Source organism: Cebus imitator, unplaced genomic scaffold (genome assembly GCF_001604975.1).
Source record: "Cebus imitator isolate Cc_AM_T3 unplaced genomic scaffold, Cebus_imitator-1.0 Scaffold608, whole genome shotgun sequence".
Taxonomy (NCBI): domain Eukaryota; kingdom Metazoa; phylum Chordata; class Mammalia; order Primates; family Cebidae; genus Cebus; species Cebus imitator.
This window is the reverse complement of record NW_016107923.1, coordinates 925,661-934,316: the sequence shown is the minus strand read 5'-3', so window position 1 is coordinate 934,316 and position 8,656 is coordinate 925,661. Positions and strand designations below refer to the sequence as shown.

General features: G+C 36.8%; 1 pseudogene; it reads right to left on the bottom strand.

Annotated features, from left to right (window-relative positions):
• Nucleotides 1-1,238: 1,238 nt before the first annotated feature.
• Nucleotides 1,239-7,434, bottom strand: LOC108294869 (annotated as a pseudogene).
• Nucleotides 7,435-8,656: the final 1,222 nt, after the last annotated feature.

The following is an 8,656-nucleotide window of genomic DNA, read 5'->3' as shown; positions in this document are numbered from 1 at the left end:
CCATGTCCTGTCTAGGACAGGTGCATCTTTCAAATGCGCATCACTCATACCCCTAACACATGCACTTTTTATTTTTCTTAAGCCACATTGAGTGAGTTTTAGTTTCTTGCAACCCAAAGAGTCCTCACTAGAAAATAAATCAAAGGATAATAAGTACAATAGAGACGGGTGTTGAGGCAAATAAGGAGCATTAAAAATATGTAAAGGAAAAAGATGGTCATTTGATCATTACTGTGTTGCAAAGCTATTCAAATAGGAGATAAAGATTCTCTAAAATGAGCTCTCAAAGCCTTATTTTCATAGCAATCCAATCATTTGCCTTGAATCTCTAATGTTTTCTTCCTTTTTCCTTTTTCTTTTTTCCTTCTTTTCTTCCTTATTTTTTTTCTTCCCTTCCTCCCTCCCTTTCTTTTCTCCCTTCCTTCCTTCCTTTCTTTCTCTCTCTCTCTCTTTCTTTCTTTCTTTCCTTCTTTCTTTCTTTCTTTTCTTTTTTATTTCTTTCTTTTTTCTTTATCTTTCTTTTCTTCTTTTTTTCTCTTTTCTCTCTCATTTCTTTCCCTCCCTCCCTCCCTCCCTGCCTCCTCCCTCCCTCCTTCCTTCCTTCCTTCACTCCTTCCTTCCCTCCCTCCCTCCCTTCCTTCCATCCTTTCTTGCTTTTCTTTCTCTTTCTTTTTTGACAGAGTCTTGCTCTGTTGCCCAGGCTGGAGTACAGTGGAGTGATCTCGACCTACCTCTGTCTCCTGGGTTCAAGCGATTCTCCTGCCTGTAATTTCTAGTTTACAATTTGCATATACAGGGCTTTCCCTAGGTAAATACAAATAGCAATTTATATATATAAATAAATCCAATATGTGGTGCTGAGAACCAGTTTAGAAATCATGACTCATCATTTCTCAACTCAATCTTCTAACTTTATCTAACTGAACTCACCCAACAAATGCATTTCTACTATTTATAGTGACGTGAAAGTACATATGTCTACACATCAAACACTTTTTTTCAAATGGCATCCTCCTTCTCAGCGCAAGGCAGTTTGGAAGCCAGACAGAATGGGATGATGTGTGAGAAGGAAGGTACCAAAATTGTTCAACTGGTTACGGTGAAAGTAGTGAGATTGTTCAAGATTAGGTAGAGGACTGAAGGTCCAAGAGTAATGTGTCTATTTCTAAAGGAGATAGTTAGCATGGGAACAGAGAAACAGAGAATTGCCTTTTTTGTGTGGGTTTTTTTTTTTTTGGTTAATTTTTTAAAGTGTCATTCATGGTGAAAATATATTCAGTAAAAGAGGTCCAGATCTTGTCATCTGTCTGGTTATGCGTTACAGTACAGGTGCCAGTGGAGTTGCATGCTGCCATGTGGAAGCCAGCATGAGCTAATTTGTCAAAGGCTTGTTCCAGAAAGGTGAATTTGAGGTAGCAGTGAGAAGTATATCACTTAGGAGGATGGTCATGGTCTCAGCTTTCACTCAGAGTACTTCCAAACACTTCTTTGGCCAATGAGATCTTACCACACACCATAATTCGGGTCACATGGTGGAATTTTGCATGTTTTGCTCTCCCGACCTAGAGTATAGGAGCTTCAAAAGCCAATAGTGATGAAGCTTGTCTTCATGAGGTCAAAACCACTGCCCACTGTCAGAGCTAGGGAGTTATCAAGGCCGTTAACATGGATGGTATTACTTGATGAGATATTACACATAGTGTCAAAGTTGACGGAAAATTCTTCAAAGTCACTTTGACATAGGACATTGCCAACTGACTTTAGCTTGTTCGTTTTAGGAGGCAACATCTTAACCAGCTCTGGCAACTTGAAGTATTCCGCTTCTCTCTGGAGCCTACCATGCTCTGAAAAGTGGTCAGGAAGCACTACTTTTTCGTGTCTCATGTAGTCTAACGTATAGCGAAAGAGGAAACTATCCTGGTCTACAAATAATTTCCCTTTGTTGTCCTGGATCAGGGAACAAAGATTCTTTTCATTGAACATTTCCCAGAGTAGTGAAACCATTTCGCTGACCAAAGTAGGAGAGCAAGTAATGTACACCTGACAACCTACATTGAGTTCAATAATCTCAGAAATAACTGAAATCCTAACTTGGTTTGTATACTTGATTTCTCTGGCATGGACATAATGATCTGCAAGAGCAAAACAGATTAGTTTTAAATAACGATTTACAGTATGGGGATTCTTTTCATAAGGATTTATTTCCTGCACGCATACACACTACACATGAAGAATGCCAAGCAATCTAGCTTAGCTATATACCTCATCTCTACAAATAATAATTTAAGCAACAAGATAGGTGTGGTGGTTCATTCCTGGTCCCAGCTACTGTCAGGGAGCTGCCATGGGAGAATGGCTTGAGCCAGGGCAGTCAAGGCTCCAGTGAATTGTGTTCACACCACTGCACTCCAGCCTAGGTGACAGAGCAATACTCTGTCTCAAAGGAAGGGAAGGGAAGGGAAGAAGGGAAGGGGAGTGGAGGGGAGGGGAGGGAAAAGGGGAAAGGAGAAAGGAACCCAAGCAAAAGCATAACCTTTTATAATACTAATTAACTATTTTTAACTTGAGATAACTATCTCAAGTATTTGCCAATAATAATAAACTATTTCTGTAACTGGAGAATGGTCACATAGAAAAATAACACATGGTTTGCCTTTTCAATGCTCTTTTTGAATGTGAGTGTGTCAGAGGATCACACTCCTCAGCTTATGGCATGTTATCACAATTCATGCAAACCCCCCCGCCCCCATGATGTTCACTCAGTTGTTCTAGTTTATCATCATGTTCTATTCCCATTCTTATCTTTTTTCTCGCCGTAAGCAACCATTACATGTTTAGCATATTTTTTGTTTGTTTATATTCTTGCAAAATGGATTTTGTCATTTTAAATATACGTGTATGTTACCTTACTGTGCATTTTATTACTGTCTTTTTTCACTCTCAGCATTATATTACTCAGATACTTCCATGTTACTATATCTAATCAACTGCTCCTAACTGTGCGTCCACCACATTTTACCATCCACTCTTCCAATGATTAACATCCCAATTGCTTCCAGCTACGTGCTTTACTGTAACTTTGTACATGTTCTCTATGATCATCCTATCCTGGACTCTCTCTCCTAACCTTTGGTTCCATATAGGCAGCTACTTGCTGAATGCCTGGCAGCACCTTGACTTGAGCATGTTCAAAACCACTCTCACATATGTGAAAGTGTTTTGTAAAATGTTATTATTAATTATTTCTGTCTTTATTTTTCTCAAAACAGGTTATAGTTTCTAACCTTTTTCTTCTGGCAGTGGTACCACAATTTTCTGTTATCCAACCTTGAAATTGAGAAATCTCTGAATCATCTTACTGACTTATTCATCTTTCTCATCCATATTCCTTACTAACCTAACTCAAAGCTATCTATAAACTAGTCCTAGTCTCTTTTTAATGATAAGAATACCTAACACTACATAGGATTTACTATGTTCCAGATACTGTTCTTAGTCCATGAGGTGGGTACTATTTTTAGCCACAACTGGTAAATAACTGATTAAAATGAAAACTTGCCCAACATAAAACTACCAAGTGACTAAGCTTGTGTTAAAACTCAAGCGGTAAGATCCAATGTCCATGTTCATAACCACTACACATACCACTCCCTTTTGATTGTATATGCTAAGAACTCTTTACATGTAGAAAAAAAGTATTTGTCACTGTTGACTGCCCATGGGGTGTGTGTGTGTGTGTGTGTGTGTGTGTGTTGCTTTTATTCATATCATTTTCCCTTTTAGAAAGCCTTATTCCACCACCTCAACATCCATCTGCACTTTAAGGACCAATTCAAGTCCCAACTCAGGCTAGCCTTCTCCTCATGTTTCTGTACTAAACTTGAAAATCTCAGTTCTTTTTCTTTACTTATATTGTTTCCTACTCTTTTACATGATATAATAACAGAAGTTAGAGAAATAATAACAATGGCTAACATTTATGAGGCACTTACTATATGCCAATTTCCTTCTGATCCTATTTCATGTGATCACTAAATATTAATGACAAACCAATGAGGTAAATACTATTGCAACCCACATTTCTCAAAAGTATATAAGATACTCAATCCATTATAACTATTTACATGGACTACTGCCTTCAGTGTCTACTCATTAATCTGCCCTTCATACTACAACTAGGATGATCTTTCCAAAATGCAAAACTGATTCTATCCTTTCTTGCATAAACATTGTCAAAGATTGCTCAAAAGGTACAGAATAAAGTTCAAACATTAAATACAGTACAGTATATAAAATGTTTTATAATGTGATCTTTGCCTTGCTCTTGGGATTTAATTCCAACATTTTTTTTCTTTCATATCCCAAAGTAACCTTAAATTTTAGCAACCTTAGACCTAGATCAAGTTAATGAAACTCACCTACTTATTCATGTCCACTGCTTTAAACTTACAATTCTCTGACTGAAATTTCCTCTTTTACTCTACTCATACCCCCAATTTCCTTGTTACTTTGTGTGAAATAATGTAACATAGTTGCTTTGGGCAGTTCTGAGTTTAAATCCTGGGTCTGAGATTTACTACCTAGTGCAAACTACTTACCCTCTCTGTGCCTCAATTTTCTTATCAGAAAATGGATATACTACAATTTCCTGATTCATATGATGAGGAAGAAATTACAAATAATGCATATAAAGTACTTAACATCGTGTATTTAATGAATGGTTGGTTATATGTCCACCCTTAAGCTTGTGGTAAAAGGAGTGAACTGCTAGCCACTGAGTTGATTACGGTACCAGAAGTATCATAGTAATCCATTAAAATTCTCCTGAAATAAAACATCCTCTCTAACTAACCCTTCCACCTCTACATATTCGCTATTATTGCTGTAGTTTAGACATACCTGTATTGGAGCACTAATCACAGCATACTGGAATTATTTATTTATATAACTGTCTGTGCCTATTAACTCTTAAGATACGTAGCAGTTTTGATTTAAATGTCTCTGGATCCTCAGCAGTGTGAGCCTGACTATAAGTAATTACTGAATGATGAGAAAATTCTCAACAAACAAATGTAATATCAATCTAATTACTTTCAAAATTTCATAATATGAGTAGAAATCCATTTATAGAAATCCATTTTGAATACCTGTGTGTATAAGATTAAGAAATGCATATGCAGTAGATTTTGCAGATTTCTGAACTCAAGAAAAGTTATTTATTTTTTTCAAAAGCAATAATAAAAGTCCAAGACAGTTGTTCCTCAAACAGGTCATTTTACAACACAATTAAGTAGCTGAAAATTAGCTTTGTAAAACTGATACCTTCTGATTTTTGGTTTCTCTTTCTTATTGTTCTTGTTACTTTAGAGATATTTTTGCCCAGAAAAACAGATGGTCTAAAATCTTATGAGTCAGAATCACATTCAACTTGAGGAGTCAAGCTGAGTATTCTATTTCCCTTCTCACATTAACAATGAAATTTTTACCTAAATCCTAAGAACAGGATTTTTATTTCTGGAGAAAGAAGTCAGAAGACAAAAAGATAGAACCAGAACTGCACTAGACCCTCAACTGCCACCTCTTCATGGAACAACCACAAACATATTTTAAACACAATAGAAATTTTACCCTGACAGCTATTTGCAGCAATATTGACAATTAAGAATCTCAAAAAGAGACTTTTTTAAAAAAAAAGAAATGAAAATGGAGGAAGTTCCTCCAATAATGAAAGATGTCCAATTACATGGTCCTTGGTATATTATCATCACATAAAATCAGGGAGCATATACTCCCCAAACAGGAAGATTTTTTAAAATTTGTTTTCATGTATTTGCAATGTAAAAATATCTTGTTTATAAAAATCTCTTCATATTTCTCCATTCTCCTTTTTTCCATCCCAATGTTTCCTATTTAACTGGCTTTGCTCATGACAAAGAATAATACAGTTCATTCAACCTAACAATTTCTCAGTGTTTTAAATGCTTATTTGGGAAATAGTCCTTTAGGGAATCCTGAAATGTTGTCTCGTTTATTTTCTTCTGCCCGTATACCAGAGGCTGATAAAGCTTGTGGTTAGCTGCCCTTAGTAAATCAAAGAAATAAGTCTCTTCAAGGACAAAGTAAGGAGACAATGTGCAATGTAAATACTTTAAGTCAGATGAAAAAAAATCATTGAACTCAGCTGTACACTGTAAACCCAGAGGTGCTGAGCTTTACATTTCAACATTTCAGTGGCACTGAGAAAAGTAGCTAGTGTGTGTTTCTCACTTTCTGCATTCAAATAATACTGCTCCTAATTAAAGTATTTATAACCAAGATCCAGTGTTTTTAAAAGCAAAATAGAAACAAAAAACCAAGTCAGAAATATCAAAACACACCATATTGTAACCTTTTTATAATGACCCCTGATTTATTTCTGAAAATATGAAGGAAATATTTTCTAAAGAAATCAGTTTATAAATGACCCACTCCTAGTTTTATTAAACCTAAAAGCTTTGTAACTAAAGCACTCCTCCCTTCTCTTTCCCTTCCCCCTTTCCTCTCTCCTTCCTTCTCTCCCTTTCTCCTTATCCTTCTAACCTACTCTCTTCCCCACTCCTGCACGTTCCACCCACCCCTCATCTTTCTCTTCTCTTTGCCCAGTCTGTCTTAAACATGCACTCACTTATAAGAATGAATCCACCAATTTAAATTTGAAATGTGGTTGCCACCTTTTATGTTGCTCAGATTCAGAGAAATTCAAGAATACAAAGTAGGTAATAGCTGAACTGGAAGTGTAAGCAAAAGAAGGAAACAACTTTAACTGAGAACTGAAAAATTGTTTTTCTTCTACTTGCAAAACAAAATGCTCAGCAGTATTTCCAGCCTCTTCAAATTAGCTTGTATCTACAGCTTTTTATCTGTTTTTAAAACAAAATGCTAATACCCAGATGCTTTAAAAACAATATATTTTTTAAAATTAACCAAATAATGAAACACAATTCTGAGTTTTCAGAATTCCCCTTTCAGGAAGAATCTTGCCTGCTTCTGTATCTCTGGCCTGCTTTCTAATGAGCAGGCTTTACTTGCAGTCCTTTCCTAATACAGAGAAAGGACACACAGGGACATGCGCGTTGCCAGCTCAAATGCAGAAGCGTCTGAATTACGGAAGCAGTGAATTAGAAAAGAAAGACAAGAGGGATCAGTGGAATAGTTACCTTGAATCTCCAGCCACTGGGATACTGCCATGCACAGTCTCAGTCCCTCTCTGCCTTGCTGCCCTGCTGGCTCAGCTCTGCTTATGAAATGCCTTACTGCCTTCTTCCTCTCCTTTGCTGTGTGCTTTGGAGCTTCATCTGAGTTTATCTTTTTAATACAAGGAAGTATGTAGACCCTCCTCCTCTGCTATGACATACTTGGCTCCCTTCCCTGCCAGCCTCCTACACGCAAATGCATGTTCTCTATTCTGCAGTTTGAGGAGGGAGACAGAGAGAGAGAGAGAGAGAGAGAGACGGAGAGAGAGAGAGGGAAAGGATGGTGGCAGTAACGTTAAATAAAAGAGGAGTAAAATATTGACATGAGAGAATTTTTGCTGATCATTTTATTTGGTTCCAAAAAAAAAAAAAACCCAAATAAAGATTTAGCAGATTCAAATTACCTTAATGTATTATTATTTTTTTTCACTAAATTGGTGGTTGAATCATAAACTTAGATACATTAGGGCTGTTTACTTTTGTAAATAAAAAATAAAAATTTGGGACTGCAATTCACTGTGCTGAAGAGGAAAAAATTAAGCTGAAAGCTGAATCATGCAAAAAACTGCCTTTCCCAACATAGAGTGAGAGAACATCTTTGCAATCTACCCATCTGTCAAAGGTCCAATATCCAGAATTTACAAGGAATGTAAATGAATTTACAAAACAATAAAAATAAACACATCAAATTGTGAGCAAAAGATATGAACAGACACTTCTCAAAAGAAGACATTTATGTGGACAACAAACATATGAAGAAAGCTCAACGTCACTGGTCATTAGAAAAATGCAAATCAAAACCACAATGAGCTATCATCTCATGCCAGTTAGAATGGTGATCATTAAAAAGTCAAGAAACAATAGACACTGGAAAGGCTGTGGAGAAATATAAACACTTTTACACTGTTGGTGGGAATGTAATCTAGTTCAACCATTGTGAAAGACAGTATGGTGGTTCCTGAAGGATCTAGAACCAGAAATATCATTTGACCCAGCAATCCAACTACTGGATATATACCCAAAGGAATATACATCATTCTACTACAAAGACACATGCGCATGTATGTTTATTGCAGCACTATTCACAATAGCAAAGACGCCAAATGCACATGAATGATAGATTGGACAAAGAAAATGTGGTGCATATACACCATGGAATACTATACAGCCATAAAAAGGTATCAGATCAAGTCCTTTGCAGGGACATGGGTAAAGCTGAAAGCCATTCTCCTCAGCAAACCAACAAAGGCACGGAAAACCAAATACCGCATGTTGCCACTCATAAGTGGGAATTCAACAATGAGAATACATGGATACAAAGAGGGGAACAACGCACACCAGGGCCTGCTGGAGGGTGAGGGTGAGGGAAGGGAATTTAGAGGACAGGTCAGTAGGTGCTGCAAGCCACCATGGCACACATAAAC